Here is an 18,017-nt window from a genome sequence, read left to right as displayed (position 1 = left end):
CCGAAAATTGATTTTTTGGACTGTAGAACAATTTATTCAAAATGTCATTTGGATTGAGCCTCATGTTGAATAACTACTTTTTAAAGCCTCAATGTGACCAAAATTGCCATTTTTACAGACTTTTTCTCCTACTCAGAAGCTTCTATTTCGACCTATTCAGACATTAAAATGACTCTAAACACACTTATTTTAGTTCCAAGAGTTCTAATTCACATGCAATAGTCATTTACAGTCCAAAAATTAAACTGTAAAAAATTACCATTTTTGACCATCTGGAAAAAGTTCGACAGGTCACGGGTCATCGTTTTGCATCAGAAAATTGATTTTTTGGACTGTAGAAAAATTGATTCAAAATGTCATTTGGATTGAGCCTCATGTTGAATAACTACTTTTTAAAGCCTCAATGTGACAGAAATTGCCATTTTTACTGACTTTTTCTCCTACTCAGAAGCTTCTATTTCGACCTATTCAGGCATTAAAATGACTCTAAACACACTTATTTTAGTTCCAAGAGTTCTAATTCACATGCAATAGTCATTTACAGTCCAAAAATTAAACTTTAAAAAATTACCATTGTTGACCATCTGGAAAATGTTCGACAGGTCACGGGTCATCGTTTTTCATCAGAAAATTGATTTTTTGGACTGTAGAAAAATTGATTCAAAATGTCATTAGGATTGAGCCTCATGTTGAATGACTACTTTTTAAAGCCTCAATGTGACCAAAATTGCCATTTTTACAGACTTTTTCTCCTACTCAGAAGCTTCTATTTCGACCTATTCAGGCATTAAAATGACTCTAAACAAACTTATTTTAGTTCCAAGAGTTCTAATTCACATGCAATAGTCATTTAAAGTTCAAAAATTAAACTTTAAAAAATTACCATTTTTGACCATCTGGAAAAAGTTCGACAGGTCACGGGTCATCGTTTTTCATCAGAAAATTGATTTTTTGGACTGTAGAAAAATTGATTCAAAATGTCATTTGGATTGAGCCTCATGTTGAATAACTACTTTTTAAAGCCTCAATGTGACCAAAATTGAAATTTTTACAGACTTTTTCTCCTACTCAGAAGCTTCTATTTCGACCTATTTCAGGCATTAAAATGACTCCAAACACACTTATTTTAGTTCCAAGAGTTCTAATTCACATGCAATAGTCATTTACAGTCCAAAAATTAAACTTTAAAAAATTACCATTTTTGACCATCTGGAAAAAGTTCGACAGGTCTCGGGTCACCGTTTTTCATCCGAAAATTGATTTTTTGGACTGTAGAACAATTTATTCAAAATGTCATTTGGATTGAGCCTCATGTTGAATAACTACTTTTTAAAGCCTCAATGTGACCAAAATTGCCATTTTTACAGACTTTTTCTCCTACTCAGAAGCTTCTATTTCGACCTATTCAGACATTAAAATGACTCTAAACACACTTATTTTAGTTCCAAGAGTTTTAATTCACATGCAATAGTCATTTACAGTCCAAAAATTAAACTGTAAAAAATTACCATTTTTGACCATCTGGAAAAAGTTCGACAGGTCACGGGTCATCGTTTTGCATCAGAAAATTGATTTTTTGGACTGTAGAAAAATTGATTCAAAATGTCATTTGGATTGAGCCTCATGTTGAATAACTACTTTTTAAAACCTCAATGTGACAGAAATTGCCATTTTTACTGACTTTTTCTCCTACTCAGAAGCTTCTATTTCGACCTATTCAGGCATTAAAATGACTCTAAACACACCTATTTTAGTTCCAAGAGTTCTAATTCACATGCAATAGTCATTTACAGTCCAAAAATTAAACTTTAAAAAATTACCATTTTTGACCATCTGGAAAAGGTTTGACAGGTCACGGGTCATCGTTTTTCATCAGAAAATTGATTTTTTGGACTGTAGAAAAATTGATTCAAAATGTCGTTTGGATTGAGCCTCATGTTGAATAACTACTTTTTAAAGCCTCAATGTGACCAAAATTGCCATTTTTACAGACTTTTTCTCCTACTCAGAAGCTTCTATTTCGACCTATTTCAGGCATTAATATGACTCCAAACACACTTATTTTAGTTCCAAGAGTTCTAATTCACATGCAATAGTCATTTACAGTCCAAAAATTAAACTTTAAAAAATTACCATTGTTGACCATCTGGAAAAAGTTAGACAGGTCACGGGTCATCGTTTTTCATCAGAAAATTGATTTTTTGGACTGTAGAAAAATTGATTCAAAACGTCATTTGGATTGAGCCTCATGTTGAATAACTACTTTTTAAAGCCTCAATGTGACCAAAATTGCCATTTTTACAGACTTTTTCTCCTACTCAGAAGCTTCTATTTCGACCTATTTCAGGCATGAAAATGACTCTAAACACACTTATTTTAGTTCCAAGAGTTCTAATTCACATGCAATAGTCATTTACAGTCCAAAAATTAAACTTTAAAAAATTACCATTGTTGACCATCTGGAAAATGTTCGACAGGTCACGGGTCATCGTTTTTCATCAGAAAATTGATTTTTTGGACTGTAGAAAAATTGATTCAAAATGTCATTAGGATTGAGCCTCATGTTGAATGACTACTTTTTAAAGCCTCAATGTGACCAAAATTGCCATTTTTACAGACTTTTTCTCCTACTCAGAAGCTTCTATTTCGACCTATTCAGGCATTAAAATGACTCTAAACAAACTTATTTTAGTTCCAAGAGTTCTAATTCACATGCAATAGTCATTTAAAGTTCAAAAATTAAACTTTAAAAAATTACCATTTTTGACCATCTGGAAAAAGTTCGACAGGTCACGGGTCATCGTTTTTCATCAGAAAATTGATTTTTTGGACTGTAGAAAAATTGATTCAAAATGTCATTTGGATTGAGCCTCATGTTGAATAACTACTTTTTAAAGCCTCAATGTGACCAAAATTGCCATTTTTACAGACTTTTTCTCCTACTCAGAAGCTTCTATTTCGACCTATTTCAGGCATTAAAATGACTCTAAACACACTTATTTTAGTTCCAAGAGTTCTAATTCACAAGCAATAGTCATTTACAGTCCAAAAATTAAACTTTAAAAAATTACCATTTTTGACCATCTGGAAAAAGTTCGACAGGTCACGGGTCATCGTTTTTCATCAGAAAATTGATTTTTTGGACTGTAGAAAAATTGATTCAAAATGTCATTAGGATTGAGCCTCATGTTGAATGACTACTTTTTAAAGCCTCAATGTGACCAAAATTGCCATTTTTACAGACTTTTTCTCCTACTCAGAAGCTTCTATTTCGACCTATTTCAGGCATTAAAATGACTCTAAACACACTTATTTTAGTTCCAAGAGTTCTAATTCCCATGCAATAGTCATTTACAGTCCAAAAATTAAACTTTAAAAAATTACCATTCTTGACCATCTGGAAAAAGTTCGACAGGTCACGGGTCATCGTTTTTCATCAGAAAATTGATTTTTTGGACTGTAGAAAAATTGATTCAAAATGTCATTAGGATTGAGCCTCATGTTGAATGACTACTTTTTAAAGCCTCAATGTGACCAAAATTACCATTTTTACAGACTTTTTCTCCTACTCAGAAGCTTATATTTCGACCTATTCAGGCATTAAAATGACTCTAAACAAACTTATTTTAGTTCCAAAAGTTCTAATTCACATGCAATAGTCATTTAAAGTTCAAAAATTAAACTTTAAAAAATTACCATTTTTGACCATCTGGAAAAAGTTCGACAGGTCACGGGTCATCGTTTTTCATCAGAAAATTGATTTTTTGGACTGTAGAAAAATTGATTCAAAATGTCGTTTGGATTGAGCCTCATGTTGAATAACTACTTTTTAAAGCTTCAATGTGACCAAAATTGCCATTTTTACAGACTTTTTCTCCTACTCAGAAGCTTCTATTTCGACCTATTTCAGGCATTAAAATGACTCTAAACACACTTATTTTAGTTCCAAGAGTTCTAATTCACATGGAATAGTCATTTACAGTCCAAAAATTAAACTTTAAAAAATTACCATTGTTGACCATCTGGAAAAAGTTCGACAGGTCACGGGTCATCGTTTTTCATCAGAAAATAGATTTTTTGGACTGTAGAAAAACTTGATTCAAAATGTCATTTGGATTAAGCCTCATGTTGAATAACTACTTTTTAAAGCCTCAATGTGACCAAAATTGCCATTTTTACAGACTTTTTCTCCTACTCAGAAGGTTCTATTTCGACCAATTTCAGGTATTAAAATGTTTCTAAACACACTTATTTTAGTTCCAAGAGTTCTAATTCACATGCAATAGTCATTTAAAGTCCAAAAATTAAACTTTAAAAAATTACCATTTTTGACCATCTGGAAAAAGTTCGACAGGTCACGGGTCATCGTTTTTCATCAGAAAATGGATTTTTTGGACTGTAGAAAAATTGATTCAAAATGTCATTAGGATTGAGCCTCATGTTGAATGACTACTTTTTAAAGCCTCAATGTGACCAAAATTGCCATTTTTACAGACTTTTTCTCCTACTCAGAAGCTTCTATTTCGACCTATTTCAGGCATTAAAATGACTCTTAACACACCTATTTTAGTTCCAAGAGTTCTAATTCACATGCAATAGTCATTTACAGTCCAAAAATTAAACTTTAAAAAATTACCATTGTTGACCATCTGGAAAAAGTTCGACAGGTCACGGGTCATCTTTTTCATCAGAAAATTGATTTTTTGGACTGTAGAAAAATTGATTCAAAATGTCATTAGGATTGAGCCTCATGTTGAATAACTACTTTTTAAAGCCTCAATGTGACCAAAATTGAAATTTTTACAGACTTTTTCTCCTACTCAGAAGCTTCTATTTCGACCTATTTCAGGCATTAATATGACTCCAAACACACTTATTTTAGTTCCAAGAGTTCTAATTCACATGCAATAGTCATTTACAGTCCAAAAATTAAACTTTAAAAAATTACCATTTTTGACCATCTGGAAAAAGTTCGACAGGTCTCGGGTCATCGTTTTTCATCCGAAAATTGATTTTTTGGACTGTAGAACAATTGATTCAAAATGTCATTTGGATTGAGCCTCATGTTGAATAACTACTTTTTAAAGCCTCAATGTGACCAAAATTGCCATTTTTACAGACTTTTTCTCCGACTCAGAAGCTTCTATTTCGACCTATTTCAGGCATTAAAATGACTCTAAACACACTTATTTTAGTTCCAAGAGTTCTAATTCACATGCAATAGTCATTTACAGTCCAAAAATTAAACTGTAAAAAATTACCATTTTTGACCATCTGGAAAAAGTTCGACAGGTCACGGGTCATCGTTTTTCATCAGAAAATTTATTTTTTGGACTGTAGAAAAATTGATTCAAAATGTCGTTTGGATTGAGCCTCATGTTGAATAACTACTTTTTAAAGCCTCAATGTGACCAAAATTGCCATTTTTACAGACTTTTTCTCCTACTCAGAAGCTTCTATTTCAACCTATTTCAGGCATTAAAATGACTCTAAACACACTTATTTTAGTTCCAAGAGTTCTAATTCACAAGCAATAGTCATTTACAGTCCAAAAATTAAACTTTAAAAAATTACCATTTTTGACCATCTGGAAAAAGTTCGACAGGTCACGGGTCATCGTTTTTCATCAGAAAATAGATTTTTTGGACTGTAGAAAAATTGATTCAAAATGTCATAAGAATTGAGCCTCATGTTGAATGACTACTTTTTAAAGCCTCAATGTGACCAAAATTGCCATTTTTACAGACTTTTTCTCCTACTCAGAAGCTTCTATTTCGACCTATTCAGGCATTAAAATGACTCTAAACAAACTTATTTTAGTTCCAAGAGTTCTAATTCACATGCAATAGTCATTTAAAGTTCAAAAATTAAACTTTAAAAAATTACCATTTTTGACCATCTGGAAAAAGTTCGACAGGTCACGGGTCATCGTTTTTCATCAGAAAATTGATTTTTTGGACTGTAGAAAAATTGATTCAAAATGTCATTTGGATTGAGCCTCATGTTGAATAACTACTTTTTAAGGCCTCAATGTGACCAAAATTGCCATTTTTACAGACTTTTTCTCCGACTCAGAAGCTTCTATTTCGACCTATTTCAGGCATTAAAATGACTCTAAACACACTTATTTTAGTTCCAAGAGTTCTAATTCACATGCAATAGTCATTTACAGTCCAAAAATTAAACTGTAAAAAATTACCATTTTTGACCATCTGGAAAAAGTTCGACAGGTCACGGGTCATCGTTTTTCATCAGAAAATTTATTTTTTGGACTGTAGAAAAATTGATTCAAAATGTCGTTTGGATTGAGCCTCATGTTGAATAACTACTTTTTAAAGCCTCAATGTGACCAAAATTGCCATTTTTACAGACTTTTTCTCCTACTCAGAAGCTTCTATTTCGACCTATTTCAGGCATTAAAATGACTCTAAACACACTTATTTTAGTTCCAAGAGTTCTAATTCACAAGCAATAGTCATTTACAGTCCAAAAATTAAACTTTAAAAAATTACCATTTTTGACCATCTGGAAAAAGTTCGACAGGTCACGGGTCATCGTTTTTCATCAGAAAATAGATTTTTTGGACTGTAGAAAAATTGATTCAAAATGTCATAAGAATTGAGCCTCATGTTGAATGACTACTTTTTAAAGCCTCAATGTGACCAAAATTGCCATTTTTACAGACTTTTTCTCCTACTCAGAAGCTTCTATTTCGACCTATTCAGGCATTAAAATGACTCTAAACAAACTTATTTTAGTTCCAAGAGTTCTAATTCACATGCAATAGTCATTTAAAGTTCAAAAATTAAACTTTAAAAAATTACCATTTTTGACCATCTGGAAAAAGTTCGACAGATCACGGGTCATCGTTTTTCATCAGAAAATTGATTTTTTGGACTGTAGAAAAATTGATTCAAAATGTCATTTGGATTGAGCCTCATGTTGAATAACTACTTTTTAAAGCCTCAATGTGACCAAAATTGAAATTTTTACAGACTTTTTCTCCTACTCAGAAGCTTCTATTTCGACCTATTTCAGGCATTAATATGACTCCAAACACACTTATTTTAGTTCCAAGAGTTCTAATTCACATGCAATAGTCATTTACAGTCCAAAAATTAAACTTTAAAAAATTACCATTTTTGACCATCTGGAAAAAGTTCGACAGGTCTCGGGTCATCGTTTTTCATCCGAAAATTGATTTTTTGGACTGTCGAACAATTGATTCAAAATGTCATTTGGATTGAGCCTCATGTTAAATAACTACTTTTTAAAGCCTCAATGTGACCAAAATTGCCATTTTTACAGACTTTTTCTCCGACTCAGAAGCTTCTATTTCGACCTATTTCAGGCATTAAAATGACTCTAAACACACTTATTTTAGTTCCAAGAGTTCTAATTCACATGCAATAGTCATTTACAGTCCAAAAATTAAACTGTAAAAAATTACCATTTTTGACCATCTGGAAAAAGTTCGACAGGTCACGGGTCATCGTTTTTCATCAGAAAATTGATTTTTTGGACTGTAGAAAAATTGATTCAAAATGTCATTAGGATTGAGCCTCATGTTGAATGACTACTTTTTAAAGCCTCAATGTGACCAAAATTGAAATTTTTACAGACTTTTTCTCCTACTCAGAAGCTTCTATTTCGACCTATTCAGGCATTAAAATGACTCTAAACAAACTTATTTTAGTTCCAAGAGTTCTAATTCACAAGCAATAGTCATTTACAGTCCAAAAATTAAACTTTAAAAAATTACCATTTTTGACCATCTGGAAAAAGTTCGACAGGTCACGGGTCATCGTTTTTCATCAGAAAATAGATTTTTTGGACTGTAGAAAAATTGATTCAAAATGTCATAAGAATTGAGCCTCATGTTGAATGACTACTTTTTAAAGCCTCAATGTGACCAAAATTGCCATTTTTACTGACTTTTTCTCCTACTCAGAAGCTTCTATTTCGACCTATTCAGGCATTAAAATGACTCTAAACAAACTTATTTTAGTTCCAAGAGTTCTAATTCACATGCAATAGTCATTTAAAGTTCAAAAATTAAACTTTAAAAAATTACCATTTTTGACCATCTGGAAAAAGTTCGACAGGTCACGGGTCATCGTTTTTCATCAGAAAATTGATTTTTTGGACTGTAGAAAAATTGATTCAAAATGTCATTTGGATTGAGCCTCATGTTGAATAACTACTTTTTAAAGCCTCAATGTGACCAAAATTGAAATTTTTACAGACTTTTTCTCCTACTCAGAAGCTTCTATTTCGACCTATTTCAGGCATTAATATGACTCCAAACACACTTATTTTAGTTCCAAGAGTTCTAATTCACATGCAATAGTCATTTACAGTCCAAAAATTAAACTATAAAAAATTACCATTTTTGACCATCTGGAAAAAGTTCGACAGGTCTCGGGTCATCGTTTTTCATCCGAAAATTGATTTTTTGGACTGTCGAACAATTGATTCAAAATGTCATTTGGATTGAGCCTCATGTTGAATAACTACTTTTTAAAGCCTCAATGTGACCAAAATTGCCATTTTTACAGACTTTTTCTCCGACTCAGAAGCTTCTATTTCGACCTATTTCAGGCATTAAAATGACTCTAAACACACTTATTTTAGTTCCAAGAGTTCTAATTCACATGCAATAGTCATTTACAGTCCAAAAATTAAACTGTAAAAAATTACCATTTTTGACCATCTGGAAAAAGTTCGACAGGTCACGGGTCATCGTTTTTCATCAGAAAATTGATTTTTTGGACTGTAGAAAAATTGATTCAAAATGTCATTAGGATTGAGCCTCATGTTGAATGACTACTTTTTAAAGCCTCAATGTGACCAAAATTGAAATTTTTACAGACTTTTTCTCCTACTCAGAAGCTTCTATTTCGACCTATTCAGGCATTAAAATGACTCTAAACAAACTTATTTTAGTTCCAAGAGTTCTAATTCACATGCAATAGTCATTTACAGTCCAAAAATTAAACTTTAAAAAATTACCATTTTTGACCATCTGGAAAAAGTTTGACAGGTCACGGGTCATCGTTTTTCATCAGAAAATTTATTTTTTGGACTGTAGAAAAATTGATTCAAAATGTCGTTTGGATTGAGCCTCATGTTGAATAACTACTTTTTAAAGCCTCAATGTGACCAAAATTGCCATTTTTACAGACTTTTTCTCCTACTCAGAAGCTTCTATTTCGACCTATTTCAGGCATTAAAATGACTCTAAACACACTTATTTTAGTTCCAAGAGTTCTAATTCACAAGCAATAGTCATTTACAGTCCAAAAATTAAACTTTAAAAAATTACCATTTTTGACCATCTGGAAAAAGTTCGACAGGTCACGGGTCATCGTTTTTCATCAGAAAATAGATTTTTTGGACTGTAGAAAAATTGATTCAAAATGTCATTTGGATTGAGCCTCATGTTGAATAACTACTTTTTAAAGCCTCAATGTGACCAAAATTGCCATTTTTACAGACTTTTTCTCCTACTCAGAAGCTTCTATTTCGACCTATTTCAGGCATTAAAATGACTCTAAACACACTTATTTTAGTTCCAAGAGTTCTAATTCACATGCAATAGTCATTTACAGTCCAAAAATTAAACTTTAAAAAATTACCATTCTTGACCATCTGGAAAAAGTTCGACAGGTCACGGGTCATCGTTTTTCATCAGAAAATTGATTTTTTGGACTGTAGAAAAATTGATTCAAAATGTCATTAGGATTGAGCCTCATGTTGAATGACTACTTTTTAAAGCCTCAATGTGACCAAAATTGCCATTTTTACAGACTTTTTCTCCTACTCAGAAGCTTCTATTTCGACCTATTTCAGGCATTAAAATGACTCTAAACACACTTATTTTAGTTCCAAGAGTTCTAATTCACATGCAATAGTCATTTACAGTCCAAAAATTAAACTTTAAAAAATTACCATTGTTGACCATCTGGAAAAAGTTCGACAGGTCACGGGTCATCGTTTTTCATCAGAAAATAGATTTTTTGGACTGTAGAAAAACTTGATTCAAAATGTCATTTGGATTAAGCCTCATGTTGAATAACTACTTTTTAAAGCCTCAATGTGACCAAAATTGCCATTTTTACAGACTTTTTCTCCTACTCAGAAGGTTCTATTTCGACCAATTTCAGGTATTAAAATGTTTCTAAACACACTTATTTTAGTTCCAAGAGTTCTAATTCACATGCAATAGTCATTTAAAGTCCAAAAATTAAACTTTAAAAAATTACCATTTTTGACCATCTGGAAAAAGTTCGACAGGTCACGGGTCATCGTTTTTCATCAGAAAATTGATTTTTTGGACTGTAGAAAAATTGATTCAAAATGTCATTTGCATTGAGCCTCATGTTGAATAACTACTTTTCAAAGCCTCAATGTGACCAAAATTGAAATTTTTACAGACTTTTTCTCCTACTCAGAAGCTTCTATTTCGACCTATTCAGGCATTAAAATGACTCTAAACACACCTATTTTAGTTCCAAGAGTTCTAATTCACATGTAATAGTCATTTACAGTCCAAAAATTAAACTTTAAAAAATTACCATTTTTGACCATCTGGACAAAGTTCGACAGGTCACGGGTCATCGTTTTTCATCAGAAAATTGATTTTTTGGACTGTAGAAAAATTGATTCAAAATGTCATTTGGATTGAGCCTCATGTTGAATAACTACTTTTTAAAGCCTCAATGTGACAGAAATTGCCATTTTCACTGACTTTTTCTCCTACTCAGAAGCTTCTATTTCGACCTATTCAGGCATTAAAATGACTCTAAACACACCTATTTTAGTTCCAAGAGTTCTAATTCACATGTAATAGTCATTTACAGTCCAAAAATTAAACTTTAAAAAATTACCATTTTTGACCATATGGAAAAAGTTTGACTGGTCACGGGTCATCGTTTTTCATCAGAAAATTGATTTTTTGGACTGTAGAAAAATTGATTCAAAATGTCGTTTGGATTGAGCCTCATGTTGAATAACTACTTTTTAAAGCCTCAATGTGACCAAAATTGCCATTTTTACAGACTTTTTCTCCTACTCAGAAGCTTCTATTTCGACCTATTCAGGCATTAAAATGACTCTAAACAAACTTATTTTAGTTCCAAGAGTTCTAATTCACATGCAATAGTCATTTACAGTCCAAAAATTAAACTTTAAAAAATTACCATTTTTGACCATCTGGAAAAAGTTTGACAGGTCACGGGTCATCGTTTTTCATCAGAAAATTGATTTTTTGGACTGTAGAAAAATTGATTCAAAATGTCGTTTGGATTGAGCCTCATGTTGAATAACTACTTTTTAAAGCCTCAATGTGACCAAAATTGCCATTTTTACAGACTTTTTCTCCTACTCAGAAGCTTCTATTTCGACCTATTTCAGGCATTAAAATGACTCTAAACACACTTATTTTAGTTCCAAGAGTTCTAATTCACATGCAATAGTCATTTACAGGCCAAAAATTAAACTTTAAAAAATTACCATTTTTGACCATCTGGAAAAAGTTCGACAGGTCACGGGTCATCGTTTTTCATCAGAAAATTGATTTTTTGGACTGTAGAAAAATTGATTCAAAATGTCATTTGGATTGAGCCTCATGTTGAATAACTACTTTTTAAAGCCTCAATGTGACAGAAATTGCCATTTTTACTGACTTTTTCTCCTACTCAGAAGCTTCTATTTCGACATATTCAGGCATTAAAATGACTCTAAACACACCTATTTTAGTTCCAAGAGTTCTAATTCACATGTAATAGTCATTTACAGTCCAAAAATTAAACTTTAAAAAATTACCATTCTTGACCATCTGGAAAAAGTTCGACAGGTCACGGGTCATCGTTTTTCATCAGAAAATTGATTTTTTGGACTGTAGAAAAATTGATTCAAAATGTCATTAGGATTGAGCCTCATGTTGAATGACTACTTTTTAAAGCCTCAATGTGACCAAAATTGCCATTTTTACAGACTTTTTCTCCTACTCAGAAGCTTCTATTTCGACCTATTCAGGCATTAAAATGACTCTAAACAAACTTATTTTAGTTCCAAAAGTTCTAATTCACATGCAATAGTCATTTAAAGTTCAAAAATTAAACTTTAAAAAATTACCATTTTTGACCATCTGGAAAAAGTTCGACAGGTCACGGGTCATCGTTTTTCATCAGAAAATTGATTTTTTGGACTGTAGAAAAATTGATTCAAAATGTCATTTGGATCGAGCCTCATGTTGAATAACTACTTTTTAAAGCCTCAATGTGACAGAAATTGCCATTTTTACTGACTTTTTCTCCTACTCAGAAGCTTCTATTTCGACCTATTCAGGCATTAAAATGACTCTAAACACACCTATTTTAGTTCTAAGAGTTCTAATTCACATGCAATAGTCATTTACAGTCCAAAAATTAAACTTTAAAAAATTACCATTTTTGACCATCTGGAAAAAGTTTGACAGGTCACGGGTCATCGTTTTTCATCAGAAAATTGATTTTTTGGACTGTAGAAAAATTGATTCAAAATGTCGTTTGGATTGAGCCTCATGTTGAATAACTACTTTTTAAAGCCTCAATTAGGCCTGGGCAAAAATTTCGTTCCGTTCGCGGAACTTGCGATAATTTGACATTTTTGCGTTCCGCGGAGAGCGCGAAAATGTCAAAAATTCCGGTTTCCGCAGCTTGGCGATAATTTGTTTCTTGCTCGCGCTGTAAAATGATACATTCTCGCGCGCGCGCGATCGCCTTACCTGAATCCCTGCGTTCGCCGACAAGTTTTCTTGATCCGGTCGCGTTCTCCATGAGATGTTGTATTGTTTTTAGCCATTTGCGCTGTCTCGCGACAGTTCGCGCCCGCAGTGACGTCATGCGTCGCGCGATCACGTCTTTCTTCTCGCGATCATGCACCGCGAGAACAACTCAAAACAAGATGGCCGCGCCTGCAAGCAGCCACATGGGTAAGTTGGCGACCCGCAACCATGCAGAAAATCGCGCGAACATGCCGGAAAAAAACTTCCGCATCTTCGCGATATTTCTGCTTGTTTGCGATAATTTTAAACATTCTCGCGATAATTTGCGAAGGTTAATTCCGCAAATTCCGCCCACCCCTAGCCTCAATGTGACCGAAATTGCCATTTTTACAGACTTTTTCTCCTACTCAGAAGCTTCTATTTCGACCTATTTCAGGCATTAAAATGACTCTAAACACACTTATTTTAGTTCCAAGAGTTCTAATTCACATGTAATAGTCATTTACAGTCCAAAAATTAAACTTTAAAAAATTACCATTTTTGACCATTTGGACAAAGTTCGACAGGTCACGGGTCATCGTTTTTCATCAGAAAATTGATTTTTTGGACTGTAGAAAAATTGATTCAAAATGTCATTTGGATTGAGCCTCATGTTGAATAACTACTTTTTAAAGCCTCAATGTGACAGAAATTGCCATTTTCACTGACTTTTTCTCCTACTCAGAAGCTTCTATTTCGACCTATTCAGGCATTAAAATGACTCTAAACACACCTATTTTAGTTCCAAGAGTTCTAATTCACATGTAATAGTCATTTACAGTCCAAAAATTAAACTTTAAAAAATTACCATTTTTGACCATCTGGAAAAAGTTTGACTGGTCACGGGTCATCGTTTTTCATCAGAAAATTGATTTTTTGGACTGTAGAAAAATTGATTCAAAATGTCGTTTGGATTGAGCCTCATGTTGAATAACTACTTTTTAAAGCCTCAATGTGACAGAAATTGCCATTTTCACTGACTTTTTCTCCTACTCAGAAGCTTCTATTTCGACCTATTCAGGCATTAAAATGACTCTAAACAAACTTATTTTAGTTCCAAGAGTTCTAATTCACATGCAATAGTCATTTAAAGTTCAAAAATTAAACTTTAAAAAATTACCATTTTTGACCATCTGGAAAAAGTTCGACAGGTCACGGGTCATCGTTTTTCATCAGAAAATTGATTTTTTGGACTGTAGAAAAATTGATTCAAAATGTCATTTGGATTGAGCCTCATGTTGAATAACTACTTTTTAAAGCCTCAATTTGACCAAAATTGAAATTTTTACAGACTTTTTCTCCTACTCAGAAGCTTCTATTTCGACCTATTTCAGGCATTAAAATGACTCCAAACACACTTTTTTTTAGTTCCAAGAGTTCTAATTCACATGCAATAGTCATTTACAGTCCAAAAATTAAACTTTAAAAAATTACCATTTTTGACCATCTGGAAAAAGTTCGACAGGTCTCGGGTCACCGTTTTTCATCCGAAAATTGATTTTTTGGACTGTAGAACAATTGATTCAAAATGTCATTTGGATTGAGCCTCATGTTGAATAACTACTTTTTAAAGCCTCAATGTGACAGAAATTGCCATTTTTACTGACTTTTTCTCCTACTCAGAAGCTTCTATTTCGACCTATTCAGGCATTAAAATGACTCTAAACACACCTATTTTAGTTCCAAGAGTTCTAATTCACATGTAATAGTCATTTACAGTCCAAAAATTAAACTTTAAAAAATTACCATTTTTGACCATCTGGAAAAAGTTTGACAGGTCACGCGTCATCGTTTTTCATCAGAAAATTGATTTTTTGGACTGTAGAAAAATTGATTCAAAATGTCGTTTGGATTGAGCCTCATGTTGAATAACTACTTTTTAAAGCCTCAATGTGACCAAAATTGCCATTTTTACAGACTTTTTCTCCTACTCAGAAGCTTCTATTTCGACCTATTTCAGGCATTAAAATGACTCTAAACACACTTATTTTAGTTCCAAGAGTTCTAATTCACATGCAATAGTCATTTACAGGCCAAAAATTAAACTTTAAAAAATTACCATTTTTGACCATCTGGAAAAAGTTCGACAGGTCACGGGTCATCGTTTTTCATCAGAAAATTGATTTTTTGGACTGTAGAAAAATTGATTCAAAATGTCATTTGGATTGAGCCTCATGTTGAATAACTACTTTTTAAAGCCTCAATGTGACAGAAATTGCCATTTTTACTGACTTTTTCTCCTACTCAGAAGCTTCTATTTCGACCTATTCAGGCATTAAAATGACTCTAAACACACCTATTTTAGTTCCAAGAGTTCTAATTCACATGTAATAGTCATTTACAGTCCAAAAATTAAACTTTAAAAAATTACCATTTTTGACCATCTGGAAAAAGTTTGACAGGTCACGGGTCATCGTTTTTCATCAGAAAATTGATTTTTTGGACTGTAGAAAAATTGATTCAAAATGTCGTTTGGATTGAGCCTCATGTTGAATAACTACTTTTTAAAGCCTCAATGTGACCGAAATTGCCATTTTTACAGACTTTTTCTCCTACTCAGAAGCTTCTATTTCGACCTATTTCAGGCATTAAAATGACTCTAAACACACTTATTTTAGTTCCAAGAGTTCTAATTCCTATGCAATAGTCATTTACAGTCCAAAAATTAAACTGTAAAAAATTACCATTTTTGACCATCTGGAAAAAGTTCGACAGGTCACGGGTCATCGTTTTTCATCAGAAAATTGATTTTTTGGACTGTAGAAAAATTGATTCAAAATGTCGTTTGGATTGAGCCTCATGTTGAATAACTACTTTTTAAAGCCTCAATGTGACCAAAATTGCCATTTTTACAGACTTTTTCTCCTACTCAGAAGCTTCTATTTCGACCTATTTCAGGCATTAAAATGACTCTAAACACACTTATTTTAGTTCCAAGAGTTCTAATTCACATGCAATAGTCATTTACAGGCCAAAAATTAAACTTTAAAAAATTACCATTTTTGACCATCTGGAAAAAGTTCGACAGGTCACGGGTCATCGTTTTTCATCAGAAAATTGATTTTTTGGACTGTAGAAAAATTGATTCAAATTGTCATTTGGATTGAGCCTCATGTTGAATAACTACTTTTTAAAGCCTCAATGTGACAGAAATTGCCATTTTTACTGACTTTTTCTCCTACTCAGAAGCTTCTATTTCGACCTATTCAGGCATTAAAATGACTCTAAACACACCTATTTTAGTTCCAAGAGTTCTAATTCACATGTAATAGTCATTTACAGTCCAAAAATTAAACTTTAAAAAATTACCATTTTTGACCATCTGGAAAAAGTTTGACAGGTCACGGGTCATCGTTTTTCATCAGAAAATTGATTTTTTGGACTGTAGAAAAATTGATTCAAAATGTCGTTTGGATTGAGCCTCATGTTGAATAACTACTTTTTAAAGCCTCAATGTGACCAAAATTGCCATTTTTACAGACTTTTTCTCCTACTCAGAAGCTTCTATTTCGACCTATTTCAGGCATTAAAATGACTCTAAACACACTTATTTTAGTTCCAAGAGTTCTAATTCACATGTAATAGTCATTTACAGTCCAAAAATTAAACTTTAAAAAATTACCATTTTTGACCATCTGGACAAAGTTCGACAGGTCACGGGTCATCGTTTTTCATCAGAAAATTGATTTTTTGGACTGTAGAAAAATTGATTCAAATTGTCATTTGGATTGAGCCTCATGTTGAATAACTACTTTTTAAAGCCTCAATGTGACAGAAATTGCCATTTTCACTGACTTTTTCTCCTACTCAGAAGCTTCTATTTCGACCTATTCAGGCATTAAAATGACTCTAAACACACCTATTTTAGTTCCAAGAGTTCTAATTCACATGTAATAGTCATTTACAGTCCAAAAATTAAACTTTAAAAAATTACCATTTTTGACCATCTGGAAAAAGTTTGACTGGTCACGGGTCATCGTTTTTCATCAGAAAATTGATTTTTTGGACTGTAGAAAAATTGATTCAAAATGTCGTTTGGATTGAGCCTCATGTTGAATAACTACTTTTTAAAGCCTCAATTTGACCAAAATTGAAATTTTTACAGACTTTTTCTCCTACTCAGAAGCTTCTATTTCGACCTATTTCAGGCATTAAAATGACTCCAAACACACTTTTTTTTAGTTCCAAGAGTTCTAATTCACATGCAATAGTCATTTACAGTCCAAAAATTAAACTTTAAAAAATTACCATTTTTGACCATCTGGAAAAAGTTCGACAGGTCTCGGGTCACCGTTTTTCATCCGAAAATTGATTTTTTGGACTGTAGAACAATTGATTCAAAATGTCATTTGGATTGAGCCTCATGTTGAATAACTACTTTTTAAAGCCTCAATGTGACAGAAATTGCCATTTTTACTGACTTTTTCTCCTACTCAGAAGCTTCTATTTCGACCTATTCAGGCATTAAAATGACTCTAAACACACCTATTTTAGTTCCAAGAGTTCTAATTCACATGTAATAGTCATATACAGTCCAAAAATTAAACTTTAAAAAATTACCATTTTTGACCATCTGGAAAAAGTTTGACAGGTCACGGGTCATCGTTTTTCATCAGAAAATTGATTTTTTGGACTGTAGAAAAATTGATTCAAAATGTCATTTGGATTGAGCCTCATGTTGAATAACTACTTTTTAAAGCCTTAATGTGACCAAAATTGCCATGTTTACAGACTTTTTATCCTATTCAGAAGGTTCTATTTCGACCAATTTCAGGCATTAAAATAACTCTAAACACACTTATTTTAGTTCCAAGAGTTCGAATTCACATGCAATAGTCATTTACAGTCCAAAAATTAAACTTTAAAAAATTACCATTTTTGACCATCTGGAAAAAGTTTGACAGGTCACGGGTCATCGTTTTTCATCAGAAAATTTATTTTTTGGACTGTGGAAAAATTGATTCAAAATGTCATTAGGATTGAGCCTCATGTTGAATGACTACTTTTTAAAGCCTCAATGTGACCAAAATTGCCATTTTTACAGACTTTTTCTCCTACTCAGAAGCTTCTATTTCGACCTATTCAGGCATTAAAATGACTCTAAACAAACTTATTTTAGTTCCAAGAGTTCTAATTCACATGCAATAGTCATTTAAAGTTCAAAAATTTAACTTTAAAAAATTACCATTTTTGACCATCTGGAAAAAGT

This window comes from Triturus cristatus, chromosome 11 (genome assembly GCF_964204655.1).
Source record: "Triturus cristatus chromosome 11, aTriCri1.1, whole genome shotgun sequence".
Taxonomy (NCBI): domain Eukaryota; kingdom Metazoa; phylum Chordata; class Amphibia; order Caudata; family Salamandridae; genus Triturus; species Triturus cristatus.
This window is presented reverse-complemented; position numbering follows the sequence as displayed.